The sequence below is a fragment of the Bufo gargarizans genome, chromosome 2, assembly GCF_014858855.1.
Source record: "Bufo gargarizans isolate SCDJY-AF-19 chromosome 2, ASM1485885v1, whole genome shotgun sequence".
Lineage (NCBI taxonomy): Eukaryota > Metazoa > Chordata > Amphibia > Anura > Bufonidae > Bufo > Bufo gargarizans.
In genome coordinates this window covers 283,905,069-283,927,663 of record NC_058081.1, presented here as the reverse complement: position 1 = coordinate 283,927,663, position 22,595 = coordinate 283,905,069, and positions in this window count along the sequence as shown.

The window sequence follows — 22,595 nt, the reverse complement described above, 5'->3', positions numbered from 1 at the left end:
AGTGTTTATCAGAGTACTGTGACGTCACTGTGTGCCGCATCTCTTCAGTGTTTATCAGTGTACTGTGACGTCACTGTGTGCCGCATCTCTTCAGTGTTTATCAGTGTACTGTGACGTCACTGTGTGCCGCATCTCTTCAGTGTTTATCAGAGTACTGTGACGTCACTGTGTGCCGCATCTCTTCAGTGTTTATCAGTGTACTGTGACGTCACTGTGTGCCGCATCTCTTCAGTGTTTATCAGAGTACTGTGACGTCACTGTGTGCCGCATCTCTTCAGTGTTTATCAGTGTACTGTGACGTCACTGTGTGCCGCATCTCTTCAGTGTTTATCAGTGTACTGTGACGTCACTGTGTGCCGAATCTCTTCAGTGTTTATCAGAGTACTGTGACGTCACTGTGTGCCGCATCTCTTCAGTGTTTATCAGTGTACTGTGACGTCACTGTGTGCCGCATCTCTTCAGTGTTTATCAGTGTACTGTGACGTCACTGTGTGCAGCATCTCTTCAGTGTTTATCTGAGTACTGTGACGTCACTGTGTGCAGCATCTCCTCAGTGTTTATCAGTGTACTGTGACGTCACTGTGTGCCACATCTCTTCATTGTTTATCAGTGTACTGTGACGTCACTGTGTGCAGAATCTCTTCAGTGTTTATCAGAGTACTGTGACGTCACTATGTGCAGCATCTCTTCAGTGTTTATCTGAGTACTGTGATGTCACTGTGTGCCGCATCTCCTCAGTGTTTATCAGTGTACTATGATGTCACTGTGTGCCGCATCTCCTCAGTGTTTATCAGTGTACTGTAACGTCACTGTGTGCCGCATCTCTTCAGTGTTTATCAGTGTACTGTGACGTCACTGTGTGCCGCATCTCTTCAGTGTTTATCAGTGTACTGTGACGTCACTGTGTGCAGCATCTCTTCAGTGTTTATCAGTGTACTGTAACGTCACTGTGTGCCACATCTCTTCATTGTTTATCAGTGTACTGTGACGTCACTGTGTGCAGCATCTCTTCAGTGTTTATCAGTGTACTGTGACGTCACTATGTGCAGCATCTCTTCAGTGTTTATCTGAATACTGTGATGTCACTGTGTACCGCATCTCTTCATTGTTTATCAGTGTACTGTGACGTCACTATGTGCAGCATCTCTTCAGTGTTTATCAGTGTACTGTGACGTCACTGTGTGCCGCATCTCTTCAGTGTTTATCAGTGTACTGTGACGTCACTGTGTGCAGCATCTCTTCAGTGTTTATCAGTGTACTTTGACGTCACTGTGTGCAGCATCTCTTCAGTGTTTATCAGTGTACTGTGACGTCACTGTGTGCAGCATCTCTTCAGTGTTTATCAGTGCACTGTGACGTCACTGTGTGCCACATCTCTTCAGTGTTTATCAGTGTACTGTGACGTCACTGTGTGCCGCATCTCTTCAGTGTTTATCAGTGTACTTTGACGTCACTGTGTGCCACATCTCTTCAGTGTTTATCAGTGTACTGTGACGTCACTGTGTGCCACATCTCTTCAGTGTTTATCAGTGTACTGTGAGGTCACTGTGTGCCGCATCTCTTCAGTGTTTATCAGTGTACCGTGACGTCACTATGTGCCACATCTCTTCAGTGTTTATCAGTGTACTGTAACGTCACTGTGTGCAGCATCTCTTCACATTGTTAATTATCACTGTACTGTGACGTCACTGTGTGCCGCATCTCTTCAGTGTTTATCAGTGTACTGTGACGTCACTGTGTGCCGCATCTCTTCAGTGTTTATCAGTGTACTGTGACGTCATTGTGTGCCACATCTCTTCAGTGTTTATCAGTGTACTGTAACGTCACTGTGTGCAGCATCTCTTCACATTGTTAATTATCACTGTACTGTGACGTCATTGTGTGCCGCATCTCTTCAGTGTTTATCAGTGTACTGTGACGTCACTGTGTGCCACATCTCTTCAGTGTTTATCAGAGTACTGTGACGTCACTGTGTGCAGCATCTCTTCAGTGTTTATCAGTGTACTGTAACGTCACTGTGTGCCACATCTCTTCAGTGTTTATCAGAGTACTCTGACGTCACAGTGTGCAGCATTTCTTCAGTGTTTATCAGTGTACTGTGACGTCACTGTGTGCAGCATCTCTTCAGTGTTTATCACTGTACTGTGACGTCACTGTGTGCCACATCTCTTCAGTGTTTATCAGTGTACTGTGACGTCACTGTGTGCAGCATCTCTTCACATTGTTAATTATCACTGTACTGTGACGTCACTGTGTGCCGCATCTCTTCAGTGTTTATCAGTGTACTGTGACGTCACTGTGTGCCACATCTCTTCAGTGTTTATCAGTGTACTGTAACGTCACTGTGTGCAGCATCTCTTCACATTGTTTATTATCACTGTACTGTGACGTCATTGTGTGCCGCATCTCTTCAGTGTTTATCAGTGTACTGTGACGTCACTGTGTGCAGCATCTCTTCAGTGTTTATCAGTGCACTGTGACGTCACTGTGTGCCACATCTCTTCAGTGTTTATCAGTGTACTGTAACATCACTGTGTGCAGCATCTCTTCACATTGTTTATTATCACTGTACTGTGACGTCACTGTGTGCAGCATCTCTTCACATTGTTTATTATCACTGTACTGTGACGTCACTGTGTGCCGCATCTCTTCAGTGTTTATCAGTGTACTGTGACGTCACTGTGTGCCACATCTCTTCAGTGTTTATCAGTGTACTGTAACGTCACTGTGTGCAGCATCTCTTCACATTGTTTATTATCACTGTACTGTGACGTCACTGTGTGCAGCATCTCTTCAGTGTTTATCAGTGTACTGTAACGTCACTGTGTGCAGCATCTCTTCACATTGTTTATTATCACTGTACTGTGACGTCACTGTGTGCAGCATCTCTTCACATTGTTTATTATCACTGTACTGTGATGTCACTGTGTGCAGCATCTCTTCACATTGTTTATTATCACTGTACTGTGATGTCACTGTGTGCCGCATCTCTTCAGTGTTTATCAGTGTACTGTGACGTCACTATGTGCAGCATCTCTTCAGTGTTTATCAGTGTACTGTGATGTCACTGTGGGCAGCATCTCTTCACATTGTTTATTATCACTGTACTGTGATGTCACTGTGTGCCACATCTCTTCAGTGTTTATCAGTGTACTGTGACGTCACTATGTGCAGCATCTCTTCAGTGTTTATCAGTGTACTGTGACGTCACTGTGTGCCGCATCTCTTCAGTGTTTATCAGTGTACTGTGACGTCACTGTGTGCAGCATCTCTTCAGTGTTTATCAGTGTACTTTGACGTCACTGTGTGCAGCATCTCTTCAGTGTTTATCAGTGTACTGTGACGTCACTGTGTGCAGCATCTCTTCAGTGTTTATCAGTGCACTGTGACGTCACTGTGTGCCACATCTCTTCAGTGTTTATCAGTGTACTGTGACGTCACTGTGTGCCGCATCTCTTCAGTGTTTATCAGTGTACTTTGATGTCACTGTGTGCAGCATCTCTTCAGTGTTTATCAGTGTACTGTGACGTCACTGTGTGCAGCATCTCTTCAGTGTTTATCAGAGTACTGTGACGTCACTGTGTGCAGCATCTCCTCAGTGTTTATCAGTGTACTGTGACGTCACTGTGTGCAGCATCTCTTCAGTGTTTATCAGTGCACTGTGACGTCACTGTGTGCAGCATCTCTTCACATTGTTAATTATCACTGTACTGTGACGTCACTGTGTGCCACATCTCTTCAGTGTTTATCAGTGTACTGTGACGTCACTGTGTGCCACATCTCTTCAGTGTTTATCAGTGTACTGTGAGGTCACTGTGTGCCGCATCTCTTCAGTGTTTATCAGTGTACCGTGACGTCACTATGTGCCACATCTCTTCAGTGTTTATCAGTGTACTGTAACGTCACTGTGTGCAGCATCTCTTCACATTGTTAATTATCACTGTACTGTGACGTCACTGTGTGCCGCATCTCTTCAGTGTTTATCAGTGTACTGTGACGTCACTGTGTGCCGCATCTCTTCAGTGTTTATCAGTGTACTGTGACGTCATTGTGTGCCACATCTCTTCAGTGTTTATCAGTGTACTGTAACGTCACTGTGTGCAGCATCTCTTCACATTGTTAATTATCACTGTACTGTGACGTCATTGTGTGCCGCATCTCTTCAGTGTTTATCAGTGTACTGTGACGTCACTGTGTGCCACATCTCTTCAGTGTTTATCAGAGTACTGTGACGTCACTGTGTGCAGCATCTCTTCAGTGTTTATCAGTGTACTGTAACGTCACTGTGTGCCACATCTCTTCAGTGTTTATCAGAGTACTCTGACGTCACAGTGTGCAGCATTTCTTCAGTGTTTATCAGTGTACTGTGACGTCACTGTGTGCAGCATCTCTTCAGTGTTTATCACTGTACTGTGACGTCACTGTGTGCCACATCTCTTCAGTGTTTATCAGTGTACTGTGACGTCACTGTGTGCAGCATCTCTTCACATTGTTAATTATCACTGTACTGTGACGTCACTGTGTGCCGCATCTCTTCAGTGTTTATCAGTGTACTGTGACGTCACTGTGTGCCACATCTCTTCAGTGTTTATCAGTGTACTGTAACGTCACTGTGTGCAGCATCTCTTCACATTGTTTATTATCACTGTACTGTGACGTCATTGTGTGCCGCATCTCTTCAGTGTTTATCAGTGTACTGTGACGTCACTGTGTGCAGCATCTCTTCAGTGTTTATCAGTGCACTGTGACGTCACTGTGTGCCACATCTCTTCAGTGTTTATCAGTGTACTGTAACATCACTGTGTGCAGCATCTCTTCACATTGTTTATTATCACTGTACTGTGACGTCACTGTGTGCAGCATCTCTTCACATTGTTTATTATCACTGTACTGTGACGTCACTGTGTGCCGCATCTCTTCAGTGTTTATCAGTGTACTGTGACGTCACTGTGTGCCACATCTCTTCAGTGTTTATCAGTGTACTGTAACGTCACTGTGTGCAGCATCTCTTCACATTGTTTATTATCACTGTACTGTGACGTCACTGTGTGCAGCATCTCTTCAGTGTACTGTAACGTCACTGTGTGCAGCATCTCTTCACATTGTTTATTATCACTGTACTGTGACGTCACTGTGTGCAGCATCTCTTCACATTGTTTATTATCACTGTACTGTGATGTCACTGTGTGCAGCATCTCTTCACATTGTTTATTATCACTGTACTGTGATGTCACTGTGTGCCGCATCTCTTCAGTGTTTATCAGTGTACTGTGACGTCACTATGTGCAGCATCTCTTCAGTGTTTATCAGTGTACTGTGATGTCACTGTGGGCAGCATCTCTTCACATTGTTTATTATCACTGTACTGTGATGTCACTGTGTGCCACATCTCTTCAGTGTTTATCAGTGTACTGTGACGTCACTGTGTGCAGCATCTCCTCAGTGTTAATCAGTGTACTGTAACGTCACTGTGTGCAGCATCTCTTCACATTGTTTATTATCATTGTACTGTGACGTCACTGTGTGCCGCATGTCTTCAGTGTTTATCAGTGTACTGTGACATCACTGTGTGCAGCATCTCTTCACATTGTTTATTATCACTGTACTGTGACGTCACTGTGTGCCGCATCTCTTCAGTGTTTATCAGTGTACTGTGACGTCACTGTGTGCCACATCTCTTCAGTGTTTATCAGTGTACTGTGATGTCACTGTGTGCCGCATCTCTTCAGTGTTTATCAGTGTACTGTGACGTCACTGTGTGCAGCATCTCTTTAGTGTTTATCAGTGTACTGTGACGTCACTGTGTGCCGCATCTCTTCAGTGTTTATCAAAGTACTGTGACGTCACTGTGTGCTGCATCTCTTCAGTGTTTATCAGTGTACTGTGAAGTCACTGTGTGCAGCATCTCCTCAGTGTTTATCAGTGTACTGTGACGTCACTGTGTGCCGCATCTCTTCAGTGTTTATCAGAGTACTGTGACGTCACTGTGTGCCGCATCTCTTCAGTGTTTATCACTGTACTGTGACGTCACTGTGTGCAGCATCTCTTCACATTGTTTATTATCACTGTACTGTGATGTCACTGTGTGCAGCATCTCTTCACATTGTTTATTATCACTGTACTGTGACGTCACTGTGTGCAGCATCTCTTCACATTGTTTATTATCACTGTACTGTGATGTCACTGTGTGCCGCATCTCTTCAGTGATAAAAGTTTTGGAACCGCGCTGCTTTAGACTAAATTCCCCGGACAATGGTGGATGGCGTTGGGCTCCAGCCCCTTTCCTCAGTGAGTGGTTTGATCTGGTGAGGACAAGGGCAGAAGCGGCGATACTGTCTGTGGAAGACCGGACCTTTTTGGGGTGATAAGGAAAGGGGCTGGAGCCCAACGCCATCCACCATTGTCCGGGGAATTTAGTCTAAAGCAGCGCGGTTCCAAAACTTTTATTACTTGTATCCAGTGTGAACGACCTACCACACTATCCCGGAGCCTGCAGCAGCGCAAGTATTTGCCTTTATTGGGACACAGGACTGACTTTCATTGTGCGCATCTCTTCAGTGTTTATCAGAGTACTGTGACGTCATTGTGTGCCACATCTCTTCAGTGTTTATCTGAGTACTGTGACGTCACTGTGTGCAGCATCTCTTCAGTGTTTATCAGTGTACTGTGATGTCACTGTGTGCCGCATCTCTTCAGTGTTTATCAGTGTACTGTGATGTCACTGTGTGCCGCATCTCTTCAGTGTTTATCAGTGTACTGTGACGTCACTGTGTGCCACATCTCTTCAGTGTTTATCAGTGTACTGTAACGTCACTGTGTGCAGCATCTCTTCACATTGTTTATTATCACTATACTGTGACGTCACTGTGTGCAGCATCTCTTCAGTGTTTATCTGAGTACTGTGACGTCACTGTGTGCCGCATCTCTTCAGTGTTTATCAGTGTACTGTGACGTCACTGTGTGCCACATCTCTTCAGTGTTTATCAGTGTACTGTGATGTCACTATGTGCAGCATCTCTTCAGTGTTTATCAGTGTACTGTAACGTCACTGTGTGCAGCATCTCTTCACATTGTTTATTATCACTATACTGTGACGTCACTGTGTGCAGCATCTCTTCAGTGTTTATCAGTGCACTGTGACGTCACTGTGTGCAGCATCTCTTCAGTGTTTATCAGTGTACTGTGATGTCACTGTGTGCAGCATCTCTTCACATTGTTTATTATCACTGTACTGTGATGTCACTGTGTGCAGCATCTCTTCACATTGTTTATTATCACTATACTGTGACGTCACTGTGTGCAGTATCTCTTTAGTGTTTATCAGTGTACTGTGATGTCACTGTGTGCCGCATCTCTTCAGTGTTTATCAGTGTACTGTGACGTCACTGTGTGCCGCATCTCTTCAGTGTTTATCATTGTACTGTGATGTCACTGTGTGCCGCATCTCTTCAGTGTTTATCAGTGTACTGTGACGTCACTGTGTGCCGCATCTCTTCAGTGTTTATCAGTGTACTGTGACGTCACTGTGTGCAGCATCTCTTCAGTGTTTATCAGTGTACTGTGACGTCACTATGTGCAGCATCTCTTCAGTGTTTATCTGAGTACTGTGACGTCACTATGTGCAGCATCTCTTCAGTGTTTATCTGAGTACTGTGACGTCACTGTGTGCAGCATCTCTTCACATTGTTTATTATCACTGTACTGTGACGTCACTATGTGCAGCATCTCTTCAGTGTTTATCTGAGTACTGTGATGTCACTGTGTGCAGCATCTCTTCAGTGTTTATCAGTGTACTGTGATGTCACTATGTGCAGCATCTCTTCAGTGTTTATCAGTGTACTGTGATGTCACTGTGTGCAGCATCTCTTCAGTGTTTATCAGTGTACTGTGATGTCACTGTGTGCAGCATCTCTTCACATTGTTTATTATCAGTGTACTGTGACGTCACTGTGTGCCGCATCTCTTCAGTGTTTATCAGTGTACTGTGACGTCACTGTGTGCCGCATCTCTTCAGTTTATCAGTGTACTGTGACGTCACTGTGTGCCACATCTCTTCAGTGTTTATCAGTGTACTGTGACGTCACTGTGTGCAGCATCTCCTCAGTGTTAATCAGTGTACTGTGATGTCACTGTGTGCAGCATCTCTTCACATTGTTTATTATCACTGTACTGTGACGTCACTATGTGCAGCATCTCTTCAGTGTTTATCTGAGTACTGTGATGTCACTGTGTGCAGCATCTCTTCAGTGTTTATCAGTGTACTCAGGGCCGATCCTACACGGGGTGCAGTGGGTGCCCCGCACCCCAGCGCTGTCACCCGAAAGGCGCCGAGCGCAGGGCCGGACTGGCCTGCCGGGATAGCGGGAAATTTCCCGGTGGGCCGGCAAGCCTGAGTGCCGCAAGGCCGCGGCCCTGGTGACAAGTGGGGGCGGCCGCGGCCGGCGGCAGGGCAGAGCAGGAGATGAGCGCCTCCATTGCGGAAGCGCTCATCTCCATAGTCATCTGTATTGCCGTCCTCAGGACGGCAATACAGATGCCTGTGCTGCGGCAGAGGAGGGAGAGGTGTGTCCCCTCCTGTTCCTCTGATAGGCTGCCGGCTTAGTGCTGGCAGCCTATCAGAGCTCAGGCCGGTACAGGCGGCGCGATGACGTCATCGCGTCGCCTGAGCCGTATAGCGAGGGACACAGACGGAAGAGGCGGCCTGCATCGCATCGCATTGCTGGAGGTAAGTATAAGTGTATTATTTTTTTTAATTTTTTTATATAGGTACAATACTGGGCTCGCACATGATAAGGGGGGCTACTGGGCTGGCACATAAGGGGGGCTACTGGGCTGGCACATAAGGGGGGACTACTGGGCTGGGCTGGCACATGATAAGGGGGGCTACTGGGCTGGCACATGATAAGGGGGGACTACTGGGCTGGCACATGATAAGGGGGGACTACTGGGCTGGCACATGATAATGGGGGCTACTGGCACATGATATGGGGGGGCTCTGGCTACTGGCATATGATATGGGGGGCTCTGGCTACTGGAACATGATGGTGGGGGGGCTCTTATTTCTGGCACATGATTGGGGGCACTCTGGCTACTGGCACATGATATGGGGGGCTCTGGCTACTGACACATGATATGGGGGGGCTCTGGCTACTGACATGATATGGGGGGGCTCTGGCTACTGGCACATGATGGTGGGGGGGCTCTTATTACTGGCACATGATTGGGGGCATCTATGGGGGCACATCTTACTGCAGATTATTGGGGGGCACTATAGGGGCATCTACTGAGGCTAAAAAAGAAGATATTTTATATGGGGGCTCTGTATAGGGGCATTTTATACTGGGACACATTATGGTGGGTACTATGGGGAAGGGGGGGGCACTATGGGGGTCATCTACGGGGGCACTGAGAAGGGGTATTTTATATTGGCACATTATGGGAACATTAGCTCAACTGGGGGCATTACAAATGTTTTGAATATTATAAGGAGAATTATTACTACTGGGGGGGCATTATGGTGGGCTTTATTACTCCCCCATGGTATGACCCCCTAGTAGCAGCACCAGCCTCTCCCTGCTCTGCTATCCCTCTGCCCCTTCTCCAAATCCTTATTATGAAATCTTTCTCATTAGGTTAAAGCACAACATCAGCTCCGCCGAGCCCCCGGCCAAAGTGTTGAAGTGGCGTCCGAGATCCCCAAGGGCCAAGTCAAGTAACTGTAAGTTTTTATGGGGGTTCTACAAAAGAGCTATCGTGGGGCAAAGTTCATATTCGTGTTTACACACGTGTTTTAAAATGAATGCTTTCTCCTATTATAAACAAGTAAATAATGATGCAATGCTGTGGGGCTGGTGTGCAACTTTTTCCAGGGATGGTTTTTATCCCCAGTCCGGCCCTGGCCGAGCGAGCCGCCGGGACTTTTTTTTTTTTTTTTTAAGCCGAGCCGCCGATTCGTGGGGCTGAAGTTGTTGCCATAGAAACATTGTAAAGGGGAGGAGTTAGTAAGATAACCACGCCCATGTGGGGGCGCCAGAAATATTTCTGCACCCAGGCGCCTGTGACCCTAGGATCGGCCCTGAGTGTACTGTGATGTCACTATGTGCAGCATCTCTTCAGTGTTTATCTGAGTACTGTGATGTCACTGTGTGCAGCATCTCTTCAGTGTTTATCAGTGTACTGTGATGTCACTGTGTGCAGCATCTCTTCAGTGTTTATCAGTGTACTGTGATGTCACTGTGTGCAGCATCTCTTCAGTGTTTATCAGTGTACTGTGATGTCACTGTGTGCAGCATCTCTTCAGTGTTTATCAGTGTACTGTGACATCACTGTGTGCAGCATCTCTTCAGTGTTTATCAGTGTACTGTGATGTCACTGTGTGCAGCATCTCTTCACATTGTTTATTATCACTGTACTGTGATGTCACTGTGTGCCGCATCTCTTCACATTATTATCACTGTACTGTGATGTCACTGTGTGCCACATCTCTTCAGTGTTTATCAGTGTACTGTGACGTCACTGTGTGCAGCATCTCCTCAGTGTTAATCAGTGTACTGTAACGTCACTGTGTGCAGCATCTCTTCACATTGTTTATTATCACTGTACTGTGATGTCACTGTGTGCCGCATCTCTTCAGTGTTTATCAGTGTACTGTGATGTCACTGTGTGCACCATCTCTTCAGTGTTTATCAGTGTACTGTGATGTCACTGTGTGCAGCATCTCTTCACATTGTTTATTATCACTGTACTGTGATGTCACTGTGTGCCGCATCTCTTCACATTATTATCACTGTACTGTGATGTCACTGTGTGCCACATCTCTTCAGTGTTTATCAGTGTACTGTGACGTCACTGTGTGCAGCATCTCCTCAGTGTTAATCAGTGTACTGTAACGTCACTGTGTGCAGCATCTCTTCACATTGTTTATTATCACTGTACTGTGATGTCACTGTGTGCAGCATCTCTTCACATTGTTTATTATCACTGTACTGTGATGTCACTGTGTGCCGCATCTCTTCACATTGTTTATTATCACTGTACTGTGATGTCACTATGTGCAGCATCTCTTCAGTGTTTATCAGAGTACTGTGACGTCACTGTGTGCCGCATCTCTTCAGTGTTTATCACTGTACTGTGACGTCACTGTGTGCAGCATCTCTTGAGTGTTTATCAGTGTACTGTAACGTCACTGTGTGCAGCATCTCTTCACATTGTTTATTATCACTGTACTGTGACGTCACTGTGTGCCGCATCTCTTCAGTGTTTATCAGTGTACTGTGACGTCACTATGTGCAGCATCTCTTCAGTGTTTATCAGTGTACTGTGATGTCACTGTGTGCAGCATCTCTTCACATTGTTTATTATCACTGTACTGTGATGTCACTGTGTGCCGCATCTCTTCAGTGTTTATCAGTGTACTGTGATGTCACTGTGTGCAGCATCTCTTCACATTGTTTATTATCACTGTACTGTGACGTCACTGTGTGCCGCATCTCTTCAGTGTTTATCAGTGTACTGTGATGTCACTGTGTGCAGCATCTCTTCACATTGTTTATTATCAGTGTACTGTGACGTCACTGTGTGCCGCATCTCTTCAGTGTTTATCACTGTACTGTGACGTCACTGTGTGCAGCATCTCTTCACATTGTTTATTATCACTGTACTGTGATGTCACTGTGTGCAGCATCTCCTCAGTGTTTATCAGTGTACTGTAACGTCACTGTGTGCAGCATCTCTTCACATTGTTTATTATCACTGTACTGTGATGTCACTGTGTGCCGCATCTCTTCAGTAATAAAAGTTTTGGAACCGCGCTGCTTTAGACTAAATTCCCCGGACAATGGTGGATGGCGTTGGGCTCCAGCCCCTTTCCTCAGTGAGTGGTTTGATCTGGTGAGGACAAGGGCAGAAGCGGCGATACTGTCTGTGGAAGACCGGACCTTTTTGGGGGGATAAGGAAAGGGGCTGGAGCCCAACGCCATCCACCATTGTCCGGGGAATTTAGTCTAAAGCAGCGCGGTTCCAAAACTTTTATTACTTGTATCCAGTGTGAACGACCTACCACACTATCCCGGAGCCTGCAGCAGCGCAAGTATTTGCCTTTATTGGGACACAGGACTGACTTTCATTGTGCGCATCTCTTCAGTGTTTATCAGTGTACTGTGACGTCACTGTGTGCCACATCTCTTCAGTGTTTATCTGAGTACTGTGACGTCACTGTGTGCAGCATCTCTTCAGTGTTTATCTGAGTACTGTGATGTCACTATGTGCAGCATCTCTTCAGTGTTTATCTGAGTACTGTGACGTCACTGTGTGCAGCATCTCTTCAGTGTTTATCTGAGTACTGTGATGTCACTGTGTGCAGCATCTCTTCACATTGTTTATTATCACTGTACTGTGACGTCACTGTGTGCCGCATCTCTTCAGTGTTTATCAGTGTACTGTGATGTCACTGTGTGCAGCATCTCTTCACATTGTTTATTATCACTGTACTGTGATGTCACTGTGTGCCGCATCTCTTCAGTGTTTATCAGTGTACTGTGACGTCACTATGTGCAGCATCTCTTCAGTGTTTATCAGTGTACTGTGATGTCACTGTGTGCAGCATCTCTTCACATTGTTTATTATCACTGTACTGTGATGTCACTGTGTGCCGCATCTCTTCAGTGTTTATCAGTGTACTGTGACGTCACTATGTGCAGCATCTCTTCAGTGTTTATCAGTGTACTGTGATGTCACTGTGTGCAGCATCTCTTCACATTGTTTATTATCACTGTACTGTGATGTCACTGTGTGCAGCATCTCTTCACATTGTTTATTATCACTGTACTGTGATGTCACTGTGTGCAGCATCTCTTCACATTGTTTATTATCACTGTACTGTGATGTCACTGTGTGCAGCATCTCTTCACATTGTTTATTATGACTGTACTGTGACGTCACTGTGTGCCACATCTCTTCAGTGTTTATCAGTGTACTGTGATGTCACTATGTGCAGCATCTCTTCAGTGTTTATCTGAGTACTGTGATGTCACTGTGTGCAGCATCTCTTCACATTGTTTATTATCACTGTACTGTGACATCACTATGTGCAGCATCTCTTCAGTGTTTATCAGTGTACTGTGATGTCACTGTGTGCAGCATCTCTTCACATTGTTTATTATCACTGTACTGTGACGTCACTGTGTGCAGCATCTCTTCAGTGTTTATCAGTGTACTGTGACGTCACTATGTGCAGCATCTCTTCAGTGTTTATCAGTGTACTGTGATGTCACTGCGTGCAGCATCTCTTCACATTGTTTATTATCACTGTACTGTGATGTCACTGTGTGCAGCATCTCTTCACATTGTTTATTATCACTGTACTGTGACGTCACTGTGTGCAGCATCTCTTCAGTGTTTATCAGTGTACTGTGACGTCACTGTGTGCCACATCTCTCCAGTGTTTATCAGTGTACTGTGACGTCACTGTGTGCAGCATCTCTTCACATTGTTTATTATCACTGTACTGTGACGTCACTGTGTGCCGCATCTCTTCAGTGTTTATCAGTGTACTGTGACGTCACTGTGTGCAGCATCTCCTCAGTGTTTATCAGTGTACTGTAACGTCACTGTGTGCAGCATCTCTTCACATTGTTTATTATCACTGTACTGTGATGTCACTGTGTGCCGCATCTCTTCAGTAATAAAAGTTTTGGAACCGCGCTGCTTTAGACTAAATTCCCCGGACAATGGTGGATGGCGTTGGGCTCCAGCCCCTTTCCTCAGTGAGTGGTTTGATCTGGTGAGGACAAGGGCAGAAGCGGCGATACTGTCTGTGGAAGACCGGACCTTTTTGGGGGGATAAGGAAAGGGGCTGGAGCCCAACGCCATCCACCATTGTCCGGGGAATTTAGTCTAAAGCAGCGCGGTTCCAAAACTTTTATTACTTGTATCCAGTGTGAACGACCTACCACACTATCCCGGAGCCTGCAGCAGCGCAAGTATTTGCCTTTATTGGGACACAGGACTGACTTTCATTGTGCGCATCTCTTCAGTGTTTATCAGTGTACTGTGATGTCACTGTGTGCAGCATCTCTTCAGTGTTTATCAGTGTACTGTGACGTCACTGTGTGCCGCATCTCTTCAGTGTTTATCTGAGTACTGTGACGTCACTGTGTGCAGCATCTCTTCAGTGTTTATCTGAGTACTGTGATGTCACTGTGTGCAGCATCTCTTCACATTGTTTATTATCACTGTACTGTGACGTCACTATGTGCAGCATCTCTTCAGTGTTTATCAGTGTACTGTGATGTCACTGTGTGCAGCATCTCTTCACATTGTTTATTATCACTGTGTGCCGCATCTCTTCAGTGTTTATCAGTGTACTGTGACGTCACATTGTTTATTATCACTGTACTGTGACGTCACTGTGTGCAGCATCTCTTCACATTGTTTATTATCACTGTACTGTGATGTCACTGTGTGCCGCATCTCTTCAGTGTTTATCAGTGTACTGTGACGTCACTGTGTGCAGCATCTCCTCAGTGTTAATCAGTGTACTGTGACGTCACTGTGTGCAGCATCTCTTCAGTGTTTATCAGTGTACTGTGACGTCACTGTGTGCAGCATCTCGTCACATTGTTTATCATCACTGTACTGTGACGTCACTGTGTGCAGCATCTCTTCAGTGTTTATCAGTGTACTGTGATGTCACTGTGTGCCACATCTCTCCAGTGTTTATCAGTGTACTGTGACGTCACTGTGTGCAGCATCTCTTCACATTGTTTATTATCACTGTACTGTGACGTCACTGTGTGCCGTCTCTTCAGTGTTTATCAGTGTACTGTGATGTCACTGTGTGCCACATCTCTCCAGTGTTTATCAGTGTACTGTGACGTCACTGTGTGCAGCATCTCTTCACATTGTTTATTATCACTGTACTGTGACGTCACTATGTGCAGCATCTCTTCAGTGTTTATCTGAGTACTGTGATGTCACTGTGTGCAGCATCTCGTCACATTATTATCACTGTACTGTGATGTCACTGTGTGCAGCATCTCTTCAGTGTTTATCAGTGTACTGTTAAATAAATATGTACTCTGCACACCTTGGATCCAGTGTGGGTGCCTGTGAGAGTGGTTGGAACAGTATAAAGTTAAGCCATGCCACTCCTAAAGATTTTTGTGAAAAATTAATTTTCTACCTCTCTACACTGCCACCAAACCCCGCTGAAGAAGGTCAAAATTGACCGAAACGTCCGGGAATTATGTCTCATGCGGCTATATACTTATGATGTACAAATGATCTACTCTGGATGTATACAAATGATAATCTGCATAAAAGAATAAAATGTGAAAATGTATTTTGCACAAAAGATCTTTTGAGTGACGTGGAATATCAGTGTACTGTGACATCACTGTGTGCCGCATCTCTTCATGTTTTTTTCAGGGTACTGTGACGTCACTGTGTGTATAATCCCTGTGCTGCAGCTGACAGAACTGAGATCCCTTCCCCAGGATGTTTGGTCCGGGCTCATCATTCATCTCATAGTTCTTCTCTTGTAAACTTATTTTATGACTAGATAAAACTGAAGCAGCGCTGGGTTTGAAGAGAAATGTCCCTCGTTGCCGCCTGTATCCGGCGTCACTGCGGGATCACTGCCCTTCTGCTGTCCCGGATTATTTGTCCTGTCCGGGGGATAATGGAGTCACTGTTGTCGGCGTCTCCGGGGCCATCCTTGTGCTCCCTCCGCTGTGGACGCGCACTGAGTCCAGGCCGGGATTTGGTTCCAGCTCTTGCCGGATCTACATCCCGTGCTGTGATGGGGAGGGGATGGGGCTGCGGTCCTGTTTGTCGGAGAAATCTCGGAGTCCTGTGAGCGCGTTAAGCCTCATGCACACGTCCGTGGACTGTGTGATACCGGCCTGGATTTCTTCTGAGTGGAATGATCTATACCAGTGTATTACTGTACTACGGCGGCAGCAGGAAGCGCACGGCGTCATAGCAACCAATGACGCCGTGCGCTTCTGCACTCAGAAGAAATCCAGGCCGGTATCACACGGTCCGTGTTCTAAGAGCGTGTGCATGAGGCTTTACGGTGATGAGACGGCTCCTCTCCGGGAAACGCTGTAAAAGTCTTTGTACAGGAAAACAGAAACCCTGCCGTAGTCACCTGCGCTGCTCCCGGGACATAAGGCGTGCGGTGGAGAGTGCCTAGCGGGCAGGTGAGCGCTGCCATGTACATTTTGTGTGTCATTCCGCGGCCAGCTAACACTGACAGCCAGCGAGGAGAGGAAGTGATGTCACTCGGCTTAACCCGTCATGTGTACCGCCTGTCACATTGTTAGCCTCGCGGTCTTAAAGAGGACCTTTCATCTGGCAAAAAAATTGTGAACTAACGATCATGATCTGTACAGCCCAGGGATCTCACTGCAGTTACTATTATCCCTGGGCGCCGCTCCGTTCTCCTGCCATGTCCTCCGGTATGTTCGGTCACTGGTGTGCTGGGCCTATTTTCAAGCAGGGGCCAATACCCAGACGCCAGGACAAAATTCCTGATCACCATGGCGACCTGGGATTTGTCGAGCCCTGCATTAGGCGTTCACCGTATAACAATTTACTGTTGGCCAGTTAGATTACAGGCCCCAAAAATTATGGATTCACCGTACATAAAAGATCAAGCGATTATGTGGCTGGAGGCATATTAAGACGGTCATTGGATAACAATTTTACTGCAGGCCAGTACAAATACATATGTATAAAAGAACAAAAAATATAAAATTGGATTAAAAACATGGCTAACGAAATAAACCCCAAATGATAATAGTTGAAATTCGATAACACATGGTCGTCACAGGTGTTGAATTCCTCTGAGGTCCCAAACATAAGGCAATCACCAGACAGAAAAGGCCTTTTATCTCGCTGTATTTACATAAGACAGGGACCATTATTTGTTCTGGGTTGTGGCAGATATTTGTGGGCTGGCATGAGGAAATTTAATTAAGCGTGGTCGTCACAGGTGTTGAATTCCTCCAAGATCCATGCCTCATTCATTTTTATAAATGTGAGGTAGTCCTCCACACTGTTGTGAGCTAGACGAGTGCGCTTATCGGTCATGATCCCCCCCTGCTGCGCTGAACGTCCTTTCGGACAGGACACTCGATGAGGGGCAAACCAAGCGTTCCATAGCAAATTATGCCAGCTTTAGACACAGGTCAAGCCTGCACACCCAGTAGTCAAGGGGTTCCTCGCTTCTCAAAGTGTCCACATTGGCCGTTAACCCGATGTAGTCAGACACCTGTCGGTCTAGGTGTTCCCCGAGGCTGGATACGGAGGGCGGCTGTTTATGGGTTGGCTGCAAGAATGATCTCATATCTAAAGTGACCAACACATCTTCAAACTGCCCTCTTCTTGCATGCACTGTAGGATTGGTACTCGCAACTGTTTTGATGGGTTGAAATTCTCCCTGCCAGCACCCGCAACAGCAGAATGCAGCATCTCTTAAAGCAAGGCCTGGAAATGCATTCCGACAGCCCTCTTTGATGCTGGTAACATGTCCGCCATTTTGTGTTTGTACCATCGGTCTAAGTACGTTGCCACCCAGTACTGGTTCTTGCCCTTTATGCTTTTTATACAGGGGTCCCTCTTCAAACACTAGAGCATGAAGGCCCCCCATTTGCACTAAATTGGAAGCAGTGGAGCGGCCTGGCTCCTGCTCATCGCCCAGGAGAATGTCGTCCTTATTCTCCCCCCATCCACGGACAACACCAGGGATCCCAGAAAAGTTTAAAGCCTGCTCTTCTTGCTCCTCCTCCTCCCCCCAGGCACCATCCTCCTCTGACTCCTGCTGACTTGTCTCAGATGGAGTAGCACCCCTGGGAACTCATTCAGCATTGCGACTTTCTCATCTTCCTGCTCCTTGATGGCTTTATCAATGACACAACGCAATGCACGCTCCAGAAAGAAGGTGTAAGGTATAATGTCACTGATGGCGCCCTGGCTGCGACTGACCAGTTTGGTGATCTCATCAATTGACTGCAGAAATCTGCACGCGTCATGCATGAGCAGCCACTGGCGCGGTGAAAAAAAAAAATATGAAAAAAAGCTCCACAGAACCTGTCCTGCCGCAGAGTTCGTACAGGTAGTAGTTAACGTTTCTGCTGGAGCAGCCTATCAAGCATATACAAGGTGGAGTTCCAGCGCGCCCAACAGTGACAAATCAGACGTCTGACGGGCAAGTGGTGTTGCTGCTGAACGTCAGCAAGGCAAGCCATGGCCGTGTAAGATCTTCTAAAATGGCCAGAGATTTTCCTGGCCTGCCGCAAGACATCCTGGACCCCGGGGTATTTGGCAACGAATTGCTGCATGACTAAGTTCAGGACGTGTGCCGTGCACGGCACGTGTGTCATTTTGCCCTGTTTCAGTGCGCTCAGCAGATTGGCACCGTTGTCGCACACCACTTTAACTGTCAAATTGAGCGGGGTTAGCCACTGATCGGCCTGTGACCGCAGAGCTGAAAGAAGTGCAGGACCGGTGTGGCTCATGGCTTCCAAGCACAACAGCCGCAGGACAGCATGGCAACGTCTCACCTGGCACGTCGAATAGGTTCTGGGGAGCTTGGGGGGTGCAGTGGAAGAGGCGGTAGCAGTGGAAAAGGAGTAGTCTGCCGAGGAGGAGATGGAGTAGGAGGAGGAGCAGAAGAGGCAGGCCTGCATGCAATCCGTGGCGGTAACACCAAATCCAAACGGGAGGCACGGGTTACATGCTTGACGGCTGTCAGAAGTTTCACCCAGTGGGCAGTAAAAGTTATGTACCTTCCCTGCCCATGTTTGCTAGACCACGTGTCTGTGGTCAGATGTATCTTGGCACCAACACTGTGTGCCAGAGATACAGTCACTTGCCGCTGAACATGGCCATATAGTTCTGGGATGCCCTTCTGGGAGAAATATTTCCTTCCGGGGACCTTTCATTGTTTGCCAATGGCAACAAATTTTCTAAAGGCCTCCCAGTCCACCAGTTTATAGGGCAGTAGTTGGCGGGCTAGCAATTCCTACCTTTTGCCAGATGAACACGACTACGCATGGTGGAGTGGAGGACAAATGGGAGGAGAGGGGAGAAGAGTCCGGACGTGGAGTGCCGGGAGTGTGGCTTTGTGGGTTCTGACTGTGTTGCTCCCATGGGGCTCGGCGATAGGCCAGGTTTCTTCTTAAGGCGGTTATCCCTAGGTGTTGGGCTTACCGCGACTTATGCGTTGACAACACAGGTCACAGATGGCAACACTATTGTCAGCAGCTGACACGTTAAAAAAAGCCCACATTGCGGAGCCATGTGCCGGTGTCTTGGGAGTGCCAGATGTGACCGTGCGTAGCTCGCTCCAGATACATTTGAAGTCTGCTTTTTGCCTCCTGTGCACTGCGAGTTCTGCCTGCTTCTCTGTCTCTCCCTCTCAACTCCCCTCCTCTTCCTCTCTTGTGGGCACCCACATGACGTCCTTCGACGCGACATCATCGTCACCTTCCCCAACACTGACATTAGAAATCTCGGAGTAGGCAGCAACAGCTGGGACCACCCTCCTTGAGCTGATCAGACAGCTGGGTGGCGGCCTTTGCTACCTCCTCTTCCTTATCCGATGCCAAGAATGGCTGCGCATCAGTAAGGTCTGGAAATTGACAGAAGCAGAAGGCTGAGTGAGCCACTCAACCAAATCTAGTGCGTCCTTTGACGTAACAACCTTCTCCAACTTCCCACTTAGGATCCGGCCTGGTGCACCTGCCCGACCCATACCACACCTGCGGAATGGCCTGCCTCTTCCTCTCCCTGTCAATTTCAAAATGACCGTGTGACAAAGTCCCTATAGAACAGCAGTATTTGCTGGAAGCAGGTATATAGAACCCCTTAATCCGTTTATTTTGGGGCAACAACAGGTATATCACACCAGTTACAATCATTTGTTCCAAATGTGTTTGTTCCTCTGTATAGCTGCAATATCTCAGCAGAACCGCACACAAATGCTGCACATGCACTATATATAAATTATATTATAGGTATATCACACCCTTGCCTCAATAATTTTTTGAGGGGGGGCAACTGGTATATCACACCAGTTGAAATTAGTTGTTCCAGTAGTGTTTGTCCCTCTGTATAGCTGCGGTATCGCAGCAGAACTGCACATGACTGCTGCACAATACAAATGCACTATAATCTACTTTCTATGTTAGAAAGTATATTATAAATTTATCACACCCCTCAGTAAGTCACACCTCTCAATAGCACACCTATACCAGTCCTTAAAAGGACTTTTGTGGCCCTATTAGCTACGTTTGGTGTCCCTAACAGTCTGTCCCTGCTCCACACAGCAACCTCTCCCTACACTGGCAAAACACTGAATGTAAAATGGCAGCCAGATCAGGTTTATTTATAGGGCGCGGGGGGGGGGGGGGGGGGGGGGGGGGTGTCCATGTGCTGAAACATCTCAATTGACTGTCCTGTCCTGTCCCACCTGATTGATGTGTCATGGGTCAAAGTTCGGCACAATGCAAAAGAATATGGCGCCGGCGGACATCGCCGCCTGTTCGGCGACCCGCAAACGAGCAAAGTTTGCTGCGAAACGACCGTAGGGGGAACCGCAAGGCCATCTCTACTTCTGACAATGCCAACCACAGTGCTTTATCACCTTAGCAACCATAATGCCCCTTGACAATGCCAGCCACAACACGTTATCACATTGCCAGTCACAGTGCCTTATAACATTAGCATCCATAATGCCCCCTGACTATACCAGCCACAGTGCCTCATCACATTAACATTCATAATGCTCCCTGACTATGCCAGTCTCAATGCCCCTCGCTATGCCAACCACAGTGTTTCAAAGGTCCTGGCAGGACAGACACTGCGCACATTTACTCTGCTGTATGAATGTGTTAGGTGCACACTAAACAGTCGCAATTTACAGAAATATGTGACGGTTCAGTGAGAGGACGATGTACACAGAGCACAGTCCATGCTGTGTCCTCACACCTGCACTGCCAGGACCTGTCCGTAATGGAGCGCAGTGTCTTGCTTCTAATGCCGGCATTTGGACTATTAGACGCACCAGAAGATGGCAGCACAAGATCGAGGAGAAAAAGTGTATCTAATAGTCTTAAATACTGTATATTGTAAATATGGTCTGTGAAATACTGATATATTAAAACTGGTTGTGTCAGGCGAGGTTTAGATCTTCGGTGAACATTTCCAGCAGAGAACAGCCTACCGAAGTTCACCAGATCCAACATTGCTGGATCCCTATTGACTATAATGTTATTCTGTGGTGGTCATTTTTCACCCCCTATAGAGAGAGATATGTTAATACATCACTTCTACCAAACACAAGGTGCAACAGCACACTACAAACCAAAAGTAGAGTACAAAAGTATATTACATTGCTAATATATACTATGCTAATAACTAAGAGATGCTTAGCAAATACATTTTGTAGAAAATCATTTGAGCCCGTCTGCCAAACGCCAAGACGACCTCTATAAGACGGATCCTAACACTAAAACGCACCTGTTGGGTGCCATAACTGCGACCATGAATCCAGAGAGTGCAGGTCCCAAATGCATGCTGGGCCCCCTTGATTTACGTCTGTGTGGAGCCAAAATGGCCTTCATTGAATCCAGGGGCTACAAGTACCAGCATGCATGCTGAGCAGACTATATACTCAGTCTAATTAAAATCAGCCTGCGAGGCATGGTCGCAGTTATGGACCCCCTTTGTGTTTCTAGTGTTATATATAAGAGTAGTGGCGGACTCCTGTATGCTGGGTCGTGCACTCCCTACTGCCCCTCCCCTGCCTCGCAGGCTGATTTTAATTAGGCTGAGTACATAGTCTGCTCAGCATGCATGCTGGTACTTGTAGCCCCTGGATTCAATGGCCATTTTGGCTCCACACAGACGTAAATCAAGGGGGCTCAGCATGCATGTGGGACCTGCACTCTCTGGATTCATGGTCGCAGTTATGGCACCCAACAGGTGCGTTTTAGTGTTAGGACCCGTCTTATAGAGGTCGCCTTAGCGTTTGGCATACGGGCTCAAATGATTTTGTACAAAATGTATTTGCTAAGCATCTCTAAGTTATTAGCATAGTATTTGCAATGTAATATACTTTTGTACTCTACTTTTGGTTTGTAGTGTGCTGTTGCACCTTGTGTTTGTCAGATGTATATTTGCAGCCACAAGCAACGTGCACCTGCGTATTGGGATGAGCTGACCCCCCCCCCCTTTTGTGTTTTTAATACATCACTTCTACAACATACTGTGATAAAAAAAGTGTGGGTGGTTTAAAGCCTTGGCCCCCTCCGAGAAGGGACATGTCTTTTCTCGGTGCGACCACTGGTTCCCACTGAAATGCATAAGAGGCAAAAATGGAACAGCTATGGCAGGATTTCGGCACAATTTCACAAAAAAATGTTAATTTTTTTTCCTTATATAAAAAGAACTGCCATGTTAATTCTTGCTGTGGTCTCCTCGCTGAAACCCCTGTTGATAGCTACACGCTTATTAGCTCCACTGAATTTTTGCTGCTGGATTCATGGCAAAAATACTGTATTTTTCACTGCATAAGACACTTTCCCGTC